The sequence below is a fragment of the Rhinatrema bivittatum genome, chromosome 2, assembly GCF_901001135.1.
Source record: "Rhinatrema bivittatum chromosome 2, aRhiBiv1.1, whole genome shotgun sequence".
NCBI classification, from domain to species: Eukaryota; Metazoa; Chordata; class Amphibia; order Gymnophiona; family Rhinatrematidae; genus Rhinatrema; species Rhinatrema bivittatum.
The window spans coordinates 184,230,799-184,250,054 of NC_042616.1; the positions used below are offsets into that span (position 1 = coordinate 184,230,799).

A 19,256-nucleotide genomic window follows, 5' to 3' on the forward strand; every position below is an offset into this window, starting at 1 on the left:
TTTTCCAAAGACTTCTATATCAACCTAGACAAATTATTGTTAAAATTCCTCTGGCAAAACAAAGCCCCAAGAATTGCCCTTTCTAAGTTGAAGGTGACTAAAATTAAAGGAGAAGTAAACTTCCCAGACTTTTATGCATACCATCAGGCCTTTATATTACAGAAGGTTATCATTATTTTACTGAAGCCCTTCTGAATTCCTATCAACCTCGCTGGATTTCTATAGAACAGCATCTTTTATAACCCTTCCCGCTCACCTGTTTCCCTGGTATGACCTTACTCCCTCATTGCGCTTCCAATCCCATTTTGTGCTCCCTGCACAGGACATTTGCTGAATTTGATCTCATATGTTCTCCTGCCACTATTACATGGCGTAATTCCCAATTAGCTCCCATATGGCACATTCCCCTTTTTAGAGCTGGGAACCATCCCCTCAATTGGTCTCCTTGGCAAAAGAAGGGTATATGGTTTCTCGCATCAGTTATTAGGGATGTGAATCGTTTTTTGATGATTTAAAATATCGTCCGATATATTTTAAATCGTCAAAAATCGTTAGAGGCGATATTTAATAGGAATTCCCCCGATTTATCGTCAAAAATCGTAAATCGGGGGAAGGGGGAGGGGAAGGGGGAGGGCGGGAAAACCGGCAAACTAAAACATCCCTAAAATCCACCCCGACCCTTTAAAATAAATCCCCCACCCTCCCGAACCCCCCGAAAATGTCTTAAATTAACTGGGGTCCAGTGGGGGGGTCCCGTTGTGATCTTCCACTCTCGGGCATCGGGCGCGTTGATAGAAAATGGCGCCGGCGCTACCTTTGCCCTGTCATATGCTTTGCTTTGCTTTGCAAAATGGCGCTGGCCATATGGCCATATTGCCGTACAGCAAAATGGCGCCGGCCGTACGGCAACATGATTCGAGTGCAGGAGTTCATTCCTGGACCCCCGCTGGACTTTTGGCAAATCTTGTGGGGGTCAGGAGGCCCCCCCAAGCTGGCCAAAAGTCCCTTGGGGTCCCTTGGGGTCCGGGAGCGATCTCCTACGCTCGTGACGTCGGGGAACAGGAACCAAAATGGCGCCGGCGCTACCTTTGCCCTGTCATATGACAGGATACCCAAACTGGCAATTTATTCATATATCACAAACCAATTAACAACTAATATTTGTATTGATGTTTTATGTGAGGTTGAATGAAAAATGTATGAATGATATGTGATGGATGGGTGGTGTATGAGTATGTTTTATAGTAATATCTATTGTGTGGGGTATTTTGGATACATTGTGGATGTTTTTTATGAAATTTTCACCAATAAAGTTTGATAAAATTGGATTGATGTCACAATATATGTATTAGCTGTCATATGACAGGGCAAAAGTAGCGCCGGGGGGGGGGGGGGTTCGGGAGGGTGGGGGGATTTATTTTAAAGGGTCGGGGTGGGTTTTAGGGATGTTTTAGTGTGCCGGTTTTCCCGCCCTCCCCCGATTTACGATTTACACGATATTTATAAAAACAAAACCGCGACGGTCCGATTCCCTCCCCCCCAGCCGAAATCGATCGTTAAGATGATCGATCACACGATACACATCTCTATCAGTTATTGTATAGTGTCTTTCTCGTTTTTGCAGCAAAAATATGATCTCCCCTCTACTCAGTTTTATGCCTGGATACAGTTAAGGAGCATTCTACAGAGTAAAGTACTTTCTAACATATATTTAGATCAATTACCTTTATTAGTCAAGATTTATTTAGAATATGGTTCTAAAGGCCACTTATCTTCCAAGATATATAAAATAGTTAAAAGTTGCTCTCAGCATTCACATAACAAGCGTTTATATCCGGCATGGAGAATGGATATTGATGAGTCTCCATCAGATGCTGTTTGGAATCATATATGGTTAATTTCCACCCGCATATCCCTGTCTTTCAATTTGACGCATACCTCCTTTTTTCTCATGCACAGGTTGGTCTGGACACCATGGAAATTACATCGAGCGAGCCTTCTCTCATCTCACGCTTTTTGGTCCTGTTCCACTTTTAAAGCAACCCTGAAACACATGATTTTGTTATGGTTGTGAGGTGTTGGAGTGGATTCTTGGGTACTACAGTGATGGCCACTACCACGGGGAGGAGCCACATGAGGAACTGCTGTTCATTGTACTTTCAATCTTTCAGTTGTAATGTAAACCGGTATGATGTTTGCACACTAATGCTGGTATATAAAAATCTTAAATAAATAAATAAATAAATAAATATGCCTGCTGAGCGCAGGCTGCCTGCAATTTTTTTTTTGATGGCGGAGAATGCCTCATATTGAGGCCCTTGGCACTCCAGCACTGACCGCGGAAGTCACTGGTATATTTATGCCCCCACCCCCGATTGTTACTTGTGGTCCTGCTGCGGTCAGTGCCTATTCCGTCTCGTGCTGTCGCCACTGAGGAAAAGAGGGAATTCAGTGACGGAGGTCTTTTAGCTGCGCTGCAACGCGCACATCGCTAGCTTTGCAGGCTGATGACGTCACCCGACGTTGGGCCCAACATGCGCACTCAGAAGGAATGCACGCTCAGCAGCCAAGGACGTCCTGTGCGTGAGGGGAGGGATAGAGCATGCCCCGACCCAGCGGCATTGCCGTTAGGGTCAGGGCTTTCGCGCACGGGGGCGCAAGCCCTGGTATATATGGTACTTTTACAATTGATCCCCTAAATGTACAATATGGGCTGGATTTTAAAAGGGTTACATGCACCGGGCCTATTTTAAAAAGGTCCGGTGATGCGCGTAAAGCCCCTGGATGCATGTAAGTCCCAAGGCTTGTAAAAAGGGGCAGGGCATGGGTGGGGCATGCGCAGGGCATGGGAGGAGCCAGGCTCCTGGCACAGCGGCCATATTGGCCGCCCATGCACAACTTACTTCAGCCCTGGGGCTGAAGTAAGTTGTGAAATAAAAAAAGAAGTCATCAAAGGTAGGGGGGAAAGGGCGGGGGAGGTAGGGGAAGGGAAGGGAAAGTGGGGTGGGTGGGTAGGGAACTTCTCTCCGACACTGCTCCATTTTTTGAAGCAGCCTGGGAGGGAACGGGGGAAGGCTGCGCACCGACCCCGGATTTTATAACTTGCACACGCAAGTTATAATATCGGGTGTACATGTGTGCGCGCCGGATAGCGCGCCCACATGTACGCCAGCGCTCAACCTTTTAAAATCTACCCCTATAGTTTCATGTACTGTAGTAAACTCGTTACATTAGCATTTATTTTTATGCTTATATTTATATAATGATATATCAAATCAAATCTTTTATAGCCATTGTTATTCCATACCAAATGGAGAAATAGTTGTCACCTCATTTAAACTTGACATGTGATAGAATACAATTTCCAAGAAGATACTTTTTTTCTGTCAGTTATGGTGCTCAGTCTCTTTCTCTTCCATTAAAACTGACAGCACTAAATAAAAGGTTTTCACTCAAATCTTAATCAAGATAAAGAGCCCATAAATAATACAATGGGTCATATCCTGTCAATTATGAAAGAAAATTGTATATGTAGTATCACAAATGCACTACTGTATACATGCATAGAGGGAAGCAAAATTAAATACGTTTCCTTTTTACTTTTCATGTATAAAATCAGTTCCAGGTTTTAGAAATATAAAAAGTATAAAAGAATAAAACTGCATAGATATTTGCTTTTAGACAGTATTTTGCTGATTATAATCCAAAATTGCAAAACAAAACACAGGAAATGTAGGTAAAATAATAAAGTGCCCATTAAAAAAATAAATAATAGCATATCCTATCATTTTTTAATTTTTTTATTTAACAGGCAGCACAGACACATACATTGTATTTATGTGATGCATAAACAGATCACACAACAATTAACTCAAAGAAATTGAATGAACATAGATAAAAGCAGAACAAATGGCACACCAACTCAAGGTGAGGACCTATGGAACACCTAAAAGAGATCCCATATTTTTTTTTTAAATTGGCCAATATCATTCTTCAGAAGATAGAAAAGTCTATCAGCTAATGCTATTGGGGGTCTGCAGTCTCCGAATAGTGACACTTGTTTTTACTTTCATTGTAAAGCAATAACATGTTGTGCTACATGGGTGGAAATTATTATTATTGTTCTTATTTATGTATTTATTTAAGTATTTATTTATTAATTTAGCTGATTTATATTCTGCTTTTCAACCATTATACTAATCCCATTTTATTCAAGCCTCAATATGATTTAGAAAATAAAATATTAAACAGAATAAACAGAAAACAAAATGATAAAATCTATATAATATGCCTCAATACAATTCAAATTATCTAAGAAATAAAAAGATAAATTGAATAAATATAAAATAAAAAATAATTACCTCATAATACCATTCAAAAGGCCTTATATTAGAACTAATTCAAGCTGTCAAATTGGACAAATCAGACAACCAACCATTTTCATAGACTCAAGGAAGGAAGGATCACGTTATACAGATCAGCGAAGGCTTGGATTAATAACTAGGTTTTTAAAATGTTATGAAATTATTACATTTTTACAAAAATGTAATAGTTTCCCAAGGAAGAATATAAATCAATCAAATAAATAAATAAAAAATAGATCTAATTTTTATCAGAAGCTTGTTTGAGAGTTTGGAAGCAGCAATTGAAAATTCTCTAGAATATCTCTCCAATCTCACTTCAAGGAACAGGCTCAGAGAAAAGACCTAGGTAAGAAGACTGCCACCAAAACTGCTGCCGCCAGCCCCTGTCTAGGTGTGTGCGTGCCCGACACTTCAAAATGTAAAGGGTCCAAGATGGGGAAATGCCATGGCACTCATAAATATCATCCCCTTCAATCCTATAAAAGAACTCAGTAGACATCCCTACCTTGCCTCAGCAATAGATCCTCCTACCTAGTGTTTTGTGTTTTAGTTTCCTTCCAGTCTGTCTTGCTTCATCCAGCCTTGACTTATTCTTCAGCCTGTCTTGCCTCAGCCAGCCTTGCCTCATCCTTCCAGCCTATCTTCGTCCAGCCTTGCCTCATCCTACCAGCCTACCCTGCTTCCTCTAGCCTTGCCTTGCCTCTACAGTCTGTCCTGCCCTATCCTTGTCTTCTCTTCAGATTGACTACTGGAACTGACCCCTTGCCGGGACACTGACTACTCTGATTGCCACCTATCACTGACCTCCTTGCTGGACATTGACCCCTCTGACCCTTGCCTGGCCCTGGACTATTGCCTATGCCATTTTCTGAGATACTCTCGCCTAAGTCCTGCCGGCTCCCAGAAACCAAGGGCTCAACCTATGGGGAAAGGGGCTAATAAAGGTGAAGCTCTAGACCAGTCTCTTGCCAGAGAACCTCTGCCAGCTGTCAGTGAGGTCCTATGGGACGTAGCCTATTGACTGCGTCAACCCCACCACAGCAGCAAGGGTCTATTTTGCTTCCACAGGGGGCCTGGTAGGCCATTTAATGTAATTAATGTAATGTAATGTAAATGTAAATATTTAATGTAAATGTAAATATTTAATGTAATTAATGTAATGTAATGTAATGTAAATATCTTAAATTTTCTATGATACTGAAATGGAAGGCAATTTAAATCATGAAGAAGTGGGGTAATGTGATCACATATTTTAAAGCCACCAATCAGCCTAGTGGCTGTAATTTGAATAAATTACAGTTGACTAATCAAGTTTTTTTAGTAATTCCAAATGAGCCCAAATTGCAATAGTCAATTCTTGACATAAATAAAGTTTGGCCCACCAACTTCAAATCACAATATGACAAAAAGGTTCAATATTGATGTATGACCTGTAAATAGAAGAAAGATATCTTAGCAACAGATTAAATATGAGTCTACATGGCAGATCTGACTCCAACAGGACCCCTCAGGTCACTTTAGTTGCCACATCATTCAGCCTTAGTTCTTGAGACAACAGATATATTGAAAAGTCAGCCTCTGGTTTAATCCAGCTCATCTACTAAACTTTGGTTTATTAAAATTAAGGTTAAGTTGTAAGGGGAGTTTTTTTTAATGGCACTTGAGGCTCATGAACATAAGAACATAAGAACATGCCATACTGGGTCAGACCAAGGGTCCATCAAGTCCAGAATCCTGTTTCCAACAGTAGCCAATCCAGGCCATAAGAACCTGGCAAGTACCCAAAAACTAAGTCTATTTCATGTTACCATTGCTAGTAATAGCAGTGGCTATTTTCTAAGTCAACTTAATTAATAGCAGGTAATGGACTTCTCCTCCAAGAACGTATCCAATCCTTTTTTAAACACAGCTATTCTAACTGAACTAACCACATCCTCTTGCAACAAATTCCAGAGTTTAATTGTGCATTGAGTGAAGAAGAACTTTCTCCAATTAGTTTTAAATGTGCCACATGCTAACTTCATGGAGTGTCCCCTAGTCTTACTATTATCTGAAAGACTAAATAACCAATTCACATCTACCCATTCTAGACCTCTCGTGATTTTAAACACCTCTATCATATCCCCCCTCAACCGTCTCTTCTCCAGGCTGAAAAGTCCTAACCTCTTTAGTCTTTCCTCATAGGGGAGCTGTTCCATTCCCCTTATCATTTTGGTCACCCTTCTCTGTACCTTCTCCATCGCAATTATATAAGAAGATAAAAACATAACAAATTGCCATGGTGGGTCAGACCAAGGGTCCATCAAGCCCAGCATCCTGTTTCCAACAGAAGCCAAACCAGGCCACAAGAACCTGGCAATTACACAAACAGTAAGAAGATGCGGTGACCAGAATTGTACACAGTATTCAAGGTGCGGTCTCACCATGGAGCGTTACAGGCGTTATGACATTTTCAGTTTTATTCACCATTCCCTTCCTAATAATTCCCAACATTCTGTTTCTTTTTTGACTGCCGCAGCACACTGAACCGACGAGTTCAATGTGTTATCCACTTTGACGCCTAGATCTCTTTCTTGGGTAGTAGCACCTAATATGGAATCTAACATTGAGTAACTATAGCATGGGCTATTTTTCCCTATATGCATCACTTTGCACTTATCCACATTAAATTTAATCTGCCATTTTGATGCCCAATTTTCCAGTCTCACAAGGTCTTCCTGCAATTTATCACAATTTATCACAACACTGAACAATTTTGTATCATCTGCAAATTTGATTACCTCACTCGTCGTATTTCTTTCCAGATCATTTATAAATATATTGAAAAGTAAGGGTCTCAATACAGATCCCTGAGGCACTGCCCACTCCCTTCCACTGAGAAAATTGTCCATTTAATCCTACTCTGTTTCCTGTCTTTTAGCCAGTTTGTAATCCACGAAAGGACATCGCCACCTATACCATGACTTTTTACTTTTCCTAGAAACCTCTCATGAGGAACTTTATCAAACGCCTTCTGAAAATCCAAGTACACTACATCTACTGGTTCACCTTTATCCACATGTTTATTAACTCCTTCAAAAAAGTGAAGCAGATTTGTGAAGCAAGACTTGCCTTGGGTAAAGCCATGCTGACTTTGTTCCATTAAACCATGTCTTTCAATATGTTCTGTGATTTTGATGCTTAGAACACTTTCTACTATTTTTACTGGCACTGAAGTCAGGCTAGTCGGTCTGTAGTTTCCCGGATCACCCCTGGAGCCCTTTTTAAATATTGGGGTTGCATTAGCTATCCTCCAGTCTTCAGGTACAATGGATGATTTTAATGATAGGTTACACATTTTTACTAATAGGTCTGAAATTTCAGTTTTGAGTTCCTTCAGAACCCTGGGGTGTATACCATCCGGTTCAGGTGATTTACTACTCTTCAGTTTATCAATCAGGCCTACCACATCTTCTAGGTTCACCGTGATTTGGTTCAGTCCATCTGAATCATTGCCCATGAAAACCTTCTCTGAAACGGGTATATCCCCAACTTACTCTTTAGTAAACACCGAAGCAAAGAAATCATTTAATCTTTCCACGATGGTCTTATCTTTTCTAAGTGCCTCTTTAACCCCTCGATCATGTAACGGTCCAACTGACTCCCTCACAGGCGTTCTGCTTCAGATGTATTTAAAAAAAGATTTTACTGCGAGTTTTTGCCTCTACAGCCAACTTCTTTTCAAATTCTCTCTTAGCCTGTCTTATCAATGTCTTACATTTAACTTGCCAACGCTTATGTATTATCCAATTTTCTTCTGTTGGATCCTTCTTCTAAATCCCCAAGTATAGCTCAAGCAAAAAGGATATAGTAAACCCAAAGATTTTACAATTTCTGCTGCAGCTGCCTGCCAGTACTGGACAGATGGGCAAGACCGCCACATGTGCAATCTTGCCCTTAAGTCTGCATCCTCTCCAGTAGTTTTGGCGAATGTGTGTACCAAGTCAAGTTAAAATAAAAAAAACCATGCACCTATATGTATAATGTAATTGCTGGATAACACTTCTATCCTTCCATTGGAGATAAAGACTTTATGATTCATTTTCAAAAGGAAATACACATAGAAATGTAACTACTATAGTATCAGTTTTCAAAAGCCATTGATCGAAAGTACACTTATGCCGGTAAATCCTATGGACACTTCAATTGCATATATTGTAGCAATTTTCAAAGGCCACTTACTTGGGTAAAGTACATTTACATATGTAAAACCTCTTTTTAGGCATGTAGATTCTTTTGAAAATCAGGCCTTATGCAAGCTAGTATTCAGACAGTTATCAATCCTCCTAAAGAAATGCATACCCAAGACTGAATTCCAATTCTTAATAATTTTAGTTAGCATAGGATGATTGTCATTGGTCTCTAGCATGGTACTGTATAATGCTGAAATAGATTTGATTTCTTTTCCATGAGCTCATTAAACTTTCAATGGGGCTCATTTCACAGGCAGGATTGTACAGAGTTAATGATCTTTCCAGCACAGCCTTCAACTGAAAATAAAGATATCTTGTGTAGGAGGGTAATTCATATTTGGAGGTTAATTCCTCAAAAGATGCAAGGCTGTCCCCTTATCACAACTGAGCTAGAAATATCAAGCTTTTACTCTTTCATATATTCATATTCTATTACAAATGTGCATGCTGAAAGATCTTAATTTCTGTCAAGCATAGAAAGTTGAGAGATCCCTTCAACTGGGATTTCAAAGAATTAACATACTAATATCCAGGTCCTCAACATGTGTGCAATGATATAGCAAGTTCAAAATATGTGTCCAACTTTGGCAGTACTGAGATAAAATATGACTTGTGCTCCCATGCTGGTACCATTAGCTTGCAGGGATGTGCAAAGGTAAAAATTTTGATTCAGTACATTGATTCATTTCATAGGCCTCAATTATTTGTTTGGTTTTTTTCAGATTAATTTTTTTTCTGTTTATTTGTTTTGTTCATTCATTTGTTTCCCATTAAAGTCAATAGGGGAAGCAATGTAGCCTATTTTGGGCTCCCAAATTGGAGTTCTATAATCATTTCTAATGAAACTTGTGGGTAGACATAATCTGAGGGGTGAAGGGCACCCCAAGGTATCAAGACTATGGAAGCAAAAATAACATAAATAGCCCCAAGACACATAATGGGGAAAACCACTACCAGTAGTGGTAGGATTTCTCCGAGGTACCATGAGAGGAACAAAGTAATAACAAGAGTGGCCAGAATACTCCAAGGCTCCAAAAGAGAGGCAAAGTGCACCAGCAACAGTGGTATGAACCATCTTCGGCTAAACAAAAGGGCAAAGTGACACCAGGTGTGGCATGAACAGTTCAAAGAAAGCACAAAAAGTGTCAGGAAAAACCATAAGGCAGTGATAGAGGATCAAAGCTGTAAAAAGAGCAACATGTGGTGAGCAAAGTAGCCAGCCACTATAGTAAGATTACTCCAAGACTCCAAATGAAGGGTAAAAGCAAATCTCTGGGCAAATAGAAGCCAAAGGAAATCCCTAAAGGAGGCCTCATGTCATTTCCATACAGCATCATTAGGGGAAGGGACTGGCTGTACAAGCTTTCCCTTTTCTGTGAATGATCTCACTCCTGTGTGATTCCCCACACTCTTCACAAACAGATTAGATGCATCAAAACCCCCAAGAAACAGAGGGGGTATATTTTATAAATCTGCGCCCGCGCGTACTTTTATTTGCGCACCAGGCGCAAACAAGAGTACACGGGATTTTAATAGATATGAGCGTAGCCTCACGTATCCATTAAAATCTGGGGTCGGCAGCCTGTGTGCGCCGAGCCGTGCAGCTTGCCTCTGTTCCCTCCAAGGCCACTCCGAAATCGGAGCGGCCTCGGAGGGAACTTTCCTTCCACCTCCCCCCACCTTCCCCTCCCTTCCCCTACCTAACCCACCCCCCCCAGCCCTACCTAAACCCACCTTCCTCTTGTTGTACAAGTTACACCTGCCCGAAGTAGGCGTAACTTGAGTGCGCTGGGCCGGCCCAGGAGCTGTTTCGGAGACCTCGGACACACCCCCGAAAAGCCCCCAGGCCGGAACCACGCCCACAGCCCCACCCCCAAATGACACGCTGTCGTGACATACCCCCCCCCCCCCGACATGCCCCCCCCCAGGAAAGCCCTGGGACTTACGTGCGTCCCGGAGCTTGCTTGCGCCACTGAGCCTACTCAACATAGGCTTGGCGCATGCAAGGGGTACTTCGGCCAGGTTTTCGGGGGGTACGCGCGTATCTTACGCACGTACCCCTTTGAAAATCTGGCCCAGAGTGTGTAGAATAAAAAATAGCACAGGTGTATGAAAACACTTAAGGCATAGCATGCAGGCAATCACAAACAGTACAGAGGCATCTAAACAAAGGCAAAGAGTGTGGGGAATTGAACACAGCACAGAGGCATAAAATCCTTGAAGTTGTAGAATTCTTGTAATCACAAATAGCACAAAGACATCAAAGTTCCCATTGACTAGAGTGTTGGGTATCACAAATAGCACAGAGGCATCAAAACCCTCAAGAAGTAGAGTGCATGGATTTGCAAAGATCACAGAGGCTTCAAAAGACCCAAAGCAATATGAGATGGGCAAATAGAACCAACAATATTACATGAACATCCTAAGGTAGTTAAGGCATCAAAAGAGCAGCAAAGGCAGCTTGTAGCATGGCAAGTATATCCATAAAGAAACCACAATGCAGCAAAACAGTATGCATAGAGGCAGATGTTCTCCAAGTCATCAATAAGAGCCAAAAGCAGGTGGGGAAATAACAGTGGCACACTTATACAGCAATGTATAAAAAAAGAAAAGAGGTGGGGGTTGGAAGAGAAACTTATATGTTTTCTTTTTTCACTTTATATTTTGAAGAGAAAATGCCCTAGTATAATCAAGAAAGAAGCAGAATGGGTAAACTAGACCAGAATCCTAGACAGTACAATAAAACTTTAAGGTGGAGAAAAAAAAAAGGTGGGCTAGGAGGAGAAACTTGTAGTTTATTTTCTTTCTTCAAATTGTATTTTGGGGACAAAACACCCCAGTAAAACCAAGAAAGAACTAGGGGTTACAAAATTAACCTTGGATCCAAGCAAAAAAAAAAACAAGGAGGCATCAAAACCCTCAAAGTGTCAGCTAGGCAGAATGTCAGTAACAACCTCAAGGTGTATCAGGAGCAGGGCAGCAGGTCAGTGCCAAGAAGAATGCCAAGGTGAGATAGGAGAAGGGGAATAAGCCAGATTTGTAGCAAAACCGCATGGTATAGCATCAGGGGCAGGGCAGCTAGGCTGAGTGGCAGTAAGACCCCTGAAGATGCTTTACGTTATCCTGCTACTCACATGCAAATTCTGGAAAACTCAGCAAAGAACAACTTTTCCATCAAATCTGGCACCACTCTTGAGTGATGAGGGCTCCCAATGTCCCCACTATTGAGAAGTAGGAGTATGCATGGAAAAAAATTCATTTTTATTTTTTAATTCATTTTCATAAATTGTTTTTACAAAGGATTTCAGTCTGTGGAATGTTTCATTCATTTCATTTGTGTAAAAAAATGAATATACATTATTTAAAAAAAATCCTAAATAAGGCCAAAAAACAAAAATGAGGCCTCTCAAGGCCTCCTACCTACCCAGAAAAATTCCAGGGCCAGGATCCCCCTGGGCCACACCTTTTCCAGTCTGATGGGGATCTCTGGCAAGGTCTAGGCCCAGGCTGATACTTTGGTCTTACATAGGCCAAGATAGTGGTAAGTCATTACGACCTTGGCCAAAGCCTTGGCCTAGGCCGGAGCACAAGTCCAGTCCCAATGCCGCTTTTTGGCCCAAAGACTGGGTCCCAACACCAGGTTTTCAACATGGATCTAAGCCTGATTCCGCGATCCAGCCTAGATGCTGGGTCATGAAGTTGGGGCCTCGAACCGGATATAGGCCTGATGCCAGGGCGCCGACCCGGACGCTGGATCTTGGATCCTGATGCCTTGGCTTTGGCCTAGGCCCAGGTCAAAGCCTCCACCTTGCATAGGCTGAGTATGCGGTATGTCATCGCTACCTCAGCCTTGGCATATGCAAAGCCAATGCTTGGGCTCAGCCTCAGCCAGAGCTTAGACCCAGACCAAATGCCGTGGGCTGACCCAAGGCCAGGTCCCAATGTCAGGACCTTGACATAGACTCAGGCCTGATAATGGGACTTAGCCTTGGCCAAAGCCTAGAACATGGCCTATTACCAAGGCCTGGCCTGGAGACCAGGTCCTGACACTGAGCCTTAGTCTAGGGTCAGACCCAGATCCTGAGCCCATGCTTCGGAGTAGCTCCAATGCATCTTATTTTGCTGTACATTACCATACATCACAATGGTACTGTCCCCTGAGAAACCAAGAATGACCACACAAGCCAAAAGTCAAAACCCATCAACTTGCAACATGGACAAGGAAAATGAAGTACCAATCAAACAACCAATAACTGTCTGCTTGAACAAAGGTAAATATGGAATACTTATTTATTTATTTATCTATTTATTTATTTATTTTTAATTTTTATATACCGATGTTCCTGTATAGCATACATATCGCACCGGTTTACAAGGAACTGAACAGTCACCTCAGGGACGGGATACATTAAAACAGTCGCTTCAGGGGTGGAATACATTAACACAGGAGGACAAGAAAACTTTTAGGGAGACATTCGAAACTCGATTAAATGTAACTAGGTGCCAAACTCGGAAACATAAATACAGAGGTAAGTATATCGTCTATGGCTTCAACCGGTTTTAGCTCTCAGGGAAAGCTTGTTGAATAGCCAAGTCTTTAGCTTCTTATTGAGAACCTTATTCTCAATAGTATCAAATCTCACCATTGACAAACAAGAATCACCACAAAATCTACCAGAATCAAAATGTAACGAAATTGCCAGATTTTTCAGACAAAATTACTAACTTAAGAAATATACTTCCAAATACTAACAATCAAGAAATTAAAATGCAAAAAAAAAAAGACATTAACCAATGGTCGTCATTTATTGAGGTATCCGAGATGGAAGTGGAGATGGCTCCACACAAAATTGACTCAATACCAACATTTGAACTTAAGAAAACAGCTAACACAGTCTCCCCTACATTAGCTAAGATCATAAACCTATCCCTTGAAGAAGGAACTATGCCAGATATGCTAAAGGGGGCAATTATAAAACCAATCATAAAGAAAAAAAACAGTGACCCCATGATCCTGAACAACTACCGACCAGTCTCAAATCTTCCCTTAATAGCTAAACTAATAGAACAAACAGTATAGAAACAGCTAGCTGAACACCTAGATAATAATAACATACTATATCCATCTCAACATGGATTTCAAAAGCACTACAGCACTAAGACACTACTTCTCTCACTAACAGATAACATTCTAAGAGGTTTGATAGCGGTAAACATTACATTCTAATAATGCTAGACTTATCAGCAGCCTTCGACACAGTAAACCATAAAATACTACTAAAAAGACTAGAAGAAATAGGATTACACAGCAAAACAATAAAATGGTTTAGTTCATATCTAAATAATAGGTTCTTTCAAGTTCAGATCAACAACGTATTTTCAGAAAAAGTCAATCTCAAAACAGGAGTACCACAGGGTTCAGCCCTGTCTGCAATCCTTTAACATATACATGCTGCCCTTATGTCATCTGCTAGCAGGTCTAGGAATCATACATTACATTTATGCAGACGATATTCAACTAATCTTACCAATCGAGGACACACTAGAGAAAATGTTAAACCTAGCTAACATGTACCTAGACATTATAAAACAACTGCTAAACTGAATGGAACTTGTGATTAATATTGAAAAAAGAATTTCTACACTTAGAATGGAAAAATATTTAAATCATCCAAACACCAATAATCCTCAAAGACAACCAGAAAATTGAACTAGCAGAAAAAGTACGAAACCTTAGAATAATAATGGACCCAGAAATCAATCTAAAACAGCACATATCGCTAAAAGTAAAAGAAGGCTATGCAAAACTCATGGTACTCAGAAAACTAAAACCACTACTAACACTAACTGATTTCAGAACAGTACTTCAAGCACTAGTGTTCTCCAGCATGGACTACTGTAATGCCCTTTTACTAGGACTCCCAAATTCAACATTAAGGCCACTTCAAATACTTCAGAACACAGCAGCTAGAATTCTAACCGGAAAAAGGAGGAGGGACCATATAACTGAAACCCTGGCGGAATTACATTGGCTACCCATAGAACAAAGAATAAAATACAAAGCCTTATGTACCATACATAAACTAATACATGATGAAAAATCGGACTGGCTAAACACAGCATTGCGAGTGCATGTCCCACACAGAAACCTTCGATCGGCAAATAAAGCACTCTTAACCATTCCCTCAGTAAAAACAGCAAGACTAACTCAAGTGAGAGAAAGGGCCTTATCTTTAACAGGCCCACATTTTGGAACACAGTGCTTCTAGAGATCAGATTTCAAAGAGATCTCAAAACCTTTAAGAAAAGTTTAAAAACATGGCTTTTTAAACAAGCATTTTATAAAGAGACTCGAGAATGAAAATGTACAGGAATAGGAAGAAGAACACCAGCACACAGCACTATTCTAAGAATGTGCATTTTAATAATCTATGAACTTTACCTCACAATAAATGTAATTGTCAACACTATAAATATGTTTTTTATCCATGAACCGTACCTTACAGGTACACTTGGTCATGACCTACTTCACTAAACAATTTATTGTCTAACGATTTATTGTAACTGAACCTTTTGTGGCACCTGTTAGAATGTACTATAGTATGCATCCACCTACATTAATTTATGTGCCTGCATGTAAACTGTTGCGATGGCATATAACTTAGCGATGGTATAGAAAAGGATTTAAATAAATAAAATAAAAATAAATAAGTATGCACCAGAGATAATTAACTCTGGTTTTACCCTAGCAGACGACATCAGTTGAAGAAGAAAAGAAAAGGATGTTGGATGCTCCTAGGCATGGGCTCTGGGCATAGGCCTGACCTTAAGCCAAGGCCCCATTGTCAGAACCTGGCCTGTGGGCCAGGCTATGGCATCAGGCCTAGGGCTGGGGTACAGACTAGGACAAGGCCCTGGTATTGGGACTTGGCTTCCAAGCTGGACTGCAGCATTGGGCCTGAGCCCAGGCCCTGGCCCAGGCAGGCATTGGGACTCAGCTTTCTGGCTGGGCCCCAGAGTCGAGTCAATGCCCAGACCCTAGGCTGAGTCTCTGGGCCTGGTCCCAGCATCAGTCCTGGGTCCAGGTCGAGGTCCTGGCATCAGGAAATGGCCTCTGGGCCACACTGTGGCATTGGGCCTAGGCCCATGGTCCGGCTTAGTCCTTTGTATATGTGTTGGGATCTGGCCTCTGCACTGGGTTGTAGCATCAGGCCTACATCTGGGCTCTGGTCTAGGCCAAGGCCCTGGTATCATGACCCAGGCTGGCCTATTCCACATATACCCGATGGGTCCGGTAAATTTATTTTGGTGGGGGATCGCCGAATCCATGGAAATACTTGGGCCTAGGCTTATACCCCAGCCTCACACTCTGGCCTATGCCGTGGACCCTGCTTTGGGCCTCAGCCTATGTCGTAGGTGAGACCCTGGCTTCAGGCCTAGGCCGAGGCACCAGCGCTGGCATCATGCTCAAGTGTAGGCCATAGCCCCTCCTTTGGGCCTCAGTCTGTACCCTAGGCAAGGCACAATGCATTTGTTTAAAATGAATACAACAAATAAGGTTTTTCATTTGAGGGTCCCCCAATTCTTTTTGGGACCCCTGCATGAAATGAATTGGCTTTATTCATCACATTTTGCGCATTAATTTTAAATGAATGCATATCCCTATTGAAATGTCCTAGTTGCTGTTCATGCTGGTTCGTGGGCTTGAAAAATAATGCTATGCCCATTATGTCAGCAGATCTGTGGCAATGTCCTCAATGGCATCTGCAGATAGAACATCACAGAAATTTCTGCTGGGGTTTCCTTTGCTGGAGTTTGGTGAGGTTCCTTGTTACCAGGTGCTTTAGCTATGGCCTGCATCAGATTTGACAGTTCTGTGGGAGCAGCACGGTTGTAGCATATTGAGATGGGGGAGGAAATGGTAATTGAAAGGATGTTACTTGTGCTCACTCTGTTTTCTAGGATGGCTACTCTTTCCTGAGCTACCTTCCCACTGCACTTCTGCCTCTGGTCTCCTGATCATCCACCTGAGCCAACAGAATCTTCTTTATGTAAGTAAAACACTAGGACTAGAGGATGAATCTCACTTTCACCCATAGATCAAAAACTATGGCAAGCATGCGATTATTGATTTCTGTCACAGGATTCAGTCTCTCGTGTACATCTCTGATTTCATCCCCTCTCACTCACAGAAACCCCCTAACTTCTCCTTCAGAATATTTACTATGTGGATGACACCACCCAGGCGCTTCTAGAATTCAGATTCTCCATGGTATCCTTGAAGGAAGTCAGCAATTTTATCAGCTGCCTTATCACTATCCAATCATGATGCCTTGGGCAGTAATCCACAGCTACATTTATGCTCATAAGTTTACATACCCCTGGCATAAGTTTACATAGTCCTTGCAGAATTTGTAAGATGTGTAGCATTTTAAGAAAACATGACTGATCAGACAGAACACGTCTGCTATTTTTAATGTGTTTCAAATTAAACAATTACTCATCACAGACTAGCATAATCAGTAAACAAACTATAGTAATAAGAGAAATAATAAAATGGTCCTGTTCAAAAGTTTGCACACCATTGAATGTTTAGGCTGATAATATATACTCAAGTTGACACATTCAGGTTGAGATGGCAATGCAAAGTAGGTATCCACACCTGTGCTTTGTTTATAATTAGTATCTTGTATAAATAATCAATGAGTTTCTTAGTTCTAGAGAAACCTTTGTGCATTATATCCAGGGCTGCACTGACGCTGGTGATTAACTGACGCATGGGGAAAGCAAAAGAACTGTCAAAAAATCTGTGAGCAAAAGAAGTTCAACTTTATAAATCAGGAAAAGGATATACAAAGATATCCAAAGATTTGAAAATGCCAGTCAGTACTGTTCAAACTCTGATCAAGAAGTGGAAAATGATGGGTTCTTTTAATACCAAGCCATGATCAGGTAGACCAAGAAAGATTTCAAACACGACTGCCAGGAAAATTTGTCAGGATACAAAGAAAAACCCACAAGCAACTTCTACTGAAACAAGTGGTATAGGTATTTCAGAATGCATAATAAGGAGATACTTGAACAAAATGGACTGCATGGTAGAGTTGCAAAAAAAAATGCCATTGCTGCACCAATACCACAAAACAGCCCACTTACAATCTGCCAAACAGTACCTAGAGAAGCCTCAAAACTTCTGGAACAAAATAATTTGGAGTGATGAGACCAAACTTGATCTTTATGGTCACAACCATAAACGCTGTTTGGAGAGGAGTCAACATCAACAAGGCCTAGGGATGTGCATTCATTTTCAACACATTGGCAATCTGCAACGCATAAGTCCCTATTCATTGTATTCATTGGTTCGCGACATGCATCGCGATTCCCCATGAATACAACATATCATATTAGTTTCATTCTTTTGGCTCGCAGTGATTTCTTAGTGGCCGTTTGAAATCGGAGATAGCAAAAACCAGCCCTTTCCTGTGAGTCATAAGTAACCTCATAGCCCTGTCATAGAGTGGGTCAGACAGGTTGGCAAGGAGACCAGAATGCAACCTATCAGAGCTAAGCAATGTAAGCATTTTTCTAATGCAGCCAATCGCAGCTCTCACTCAGTGCTCTGTGACGCTATTCCTGATGACGCAGCACTATTTATATGTTAAGCACGCAGCGTGCCATGCACTTTCTTTGCAGGGATGGTCTGGACTCAGAGCTAGTCTGAGTGTCTTAAATGTGTATTCAATTGCTCGCTACTTTGATAGAATTTTCCATTAAAAAAAATATTTCTTCGATTTGGCTGCAGTGCCACAGCTAGCCATGCTTTATTTGACCACACTTTTTTTTTTATTGATCTGAGACGGTCTCTCTGTCTGTGCCACTGAGACAACTGCTAGTAGTGGCATATTGCTGGTTATTTTCATATTTTACCCCCTGGGGTAGGTTGCAAGCAGGATTTGGGTGTTGTGGGTGGGAGATATATTCAATTGCTAGCTACTTTGATAGAATTTTCCATTGAAAAAGATATTTCTTCCTTTTTGCTACTATGCCAAGTAAGCAAGCCAAGCTTTTTATTTAACTGCAGTTTTTTTTATTGAACTCAAGCTGTCTCTCTGTCTGTGCCACTGAGACAAGCTGCTAGCAGTGGCATGTTGCAGGTTATTTTTATATTTTACCCCCGGGGCAGGTTGCAAGCAGGATTTGGGTTTTGTGGGTGGGAGATATATTCAGTTGCTAGCTACTTTGATAGAATTTTCCATTGAAAAATATATTTCTTCGTTTTTGCTGCTGTGCCTAGAAAGCCATCCTTTTTATTTAACTGTTTTTTTTATTGAACTCAGGCTGTCTCTTTGTGCTCTTTTAAGCCAAGAAGACAGTGCACTCACTGGGCATTAGTGGGCACTGGGCAGTTTTGCAGACTCACATATATATTATTGGGAGAGCAGTGCTCTCTGAAGCCAAATCTCCAGTGGGTCTCTTTTGTAGTTACAAGCTTGGAGTGTGCATACAGTGGTCCCAGTTTTATTGTACATCCAGGCACAGCCTCGTGGGCCTGGGGGTGGTTAGCAGACTCATGTATATTGGGTCAGCAGTGCTCTCTGAAGCCAAATCTCCAGTGGGCCTCTTTTTTTTTAATTTTTTATTTATTGCATTTTAAACAATT

At 41.3% G+C, this 19,256-nt stretch overlaps 1 long non-coding RNA gene across 1 annotated transcript in view; it reads right to left on the reverse strand.

The window, feature by feature from the left end:
* Positions 1 to 1,788: 1,788 nt before the first annotated feature.
* LOC115086071 overlaps positions 1,789 to 19,256 on the reverse strand; it is a 91,761-nt gene continuing 74,293 nt past the window's right edge. Inside the window, exon 6 of the long non-coding RNA XR_003855055.1 lies at positions 1,789 to 2,044. This is a non-coding gene — a long non-coding RNA (uncharacterized LOC115086071). The remainder of the gene's footprint in view (positions 2,045 to 19,256) is intronic.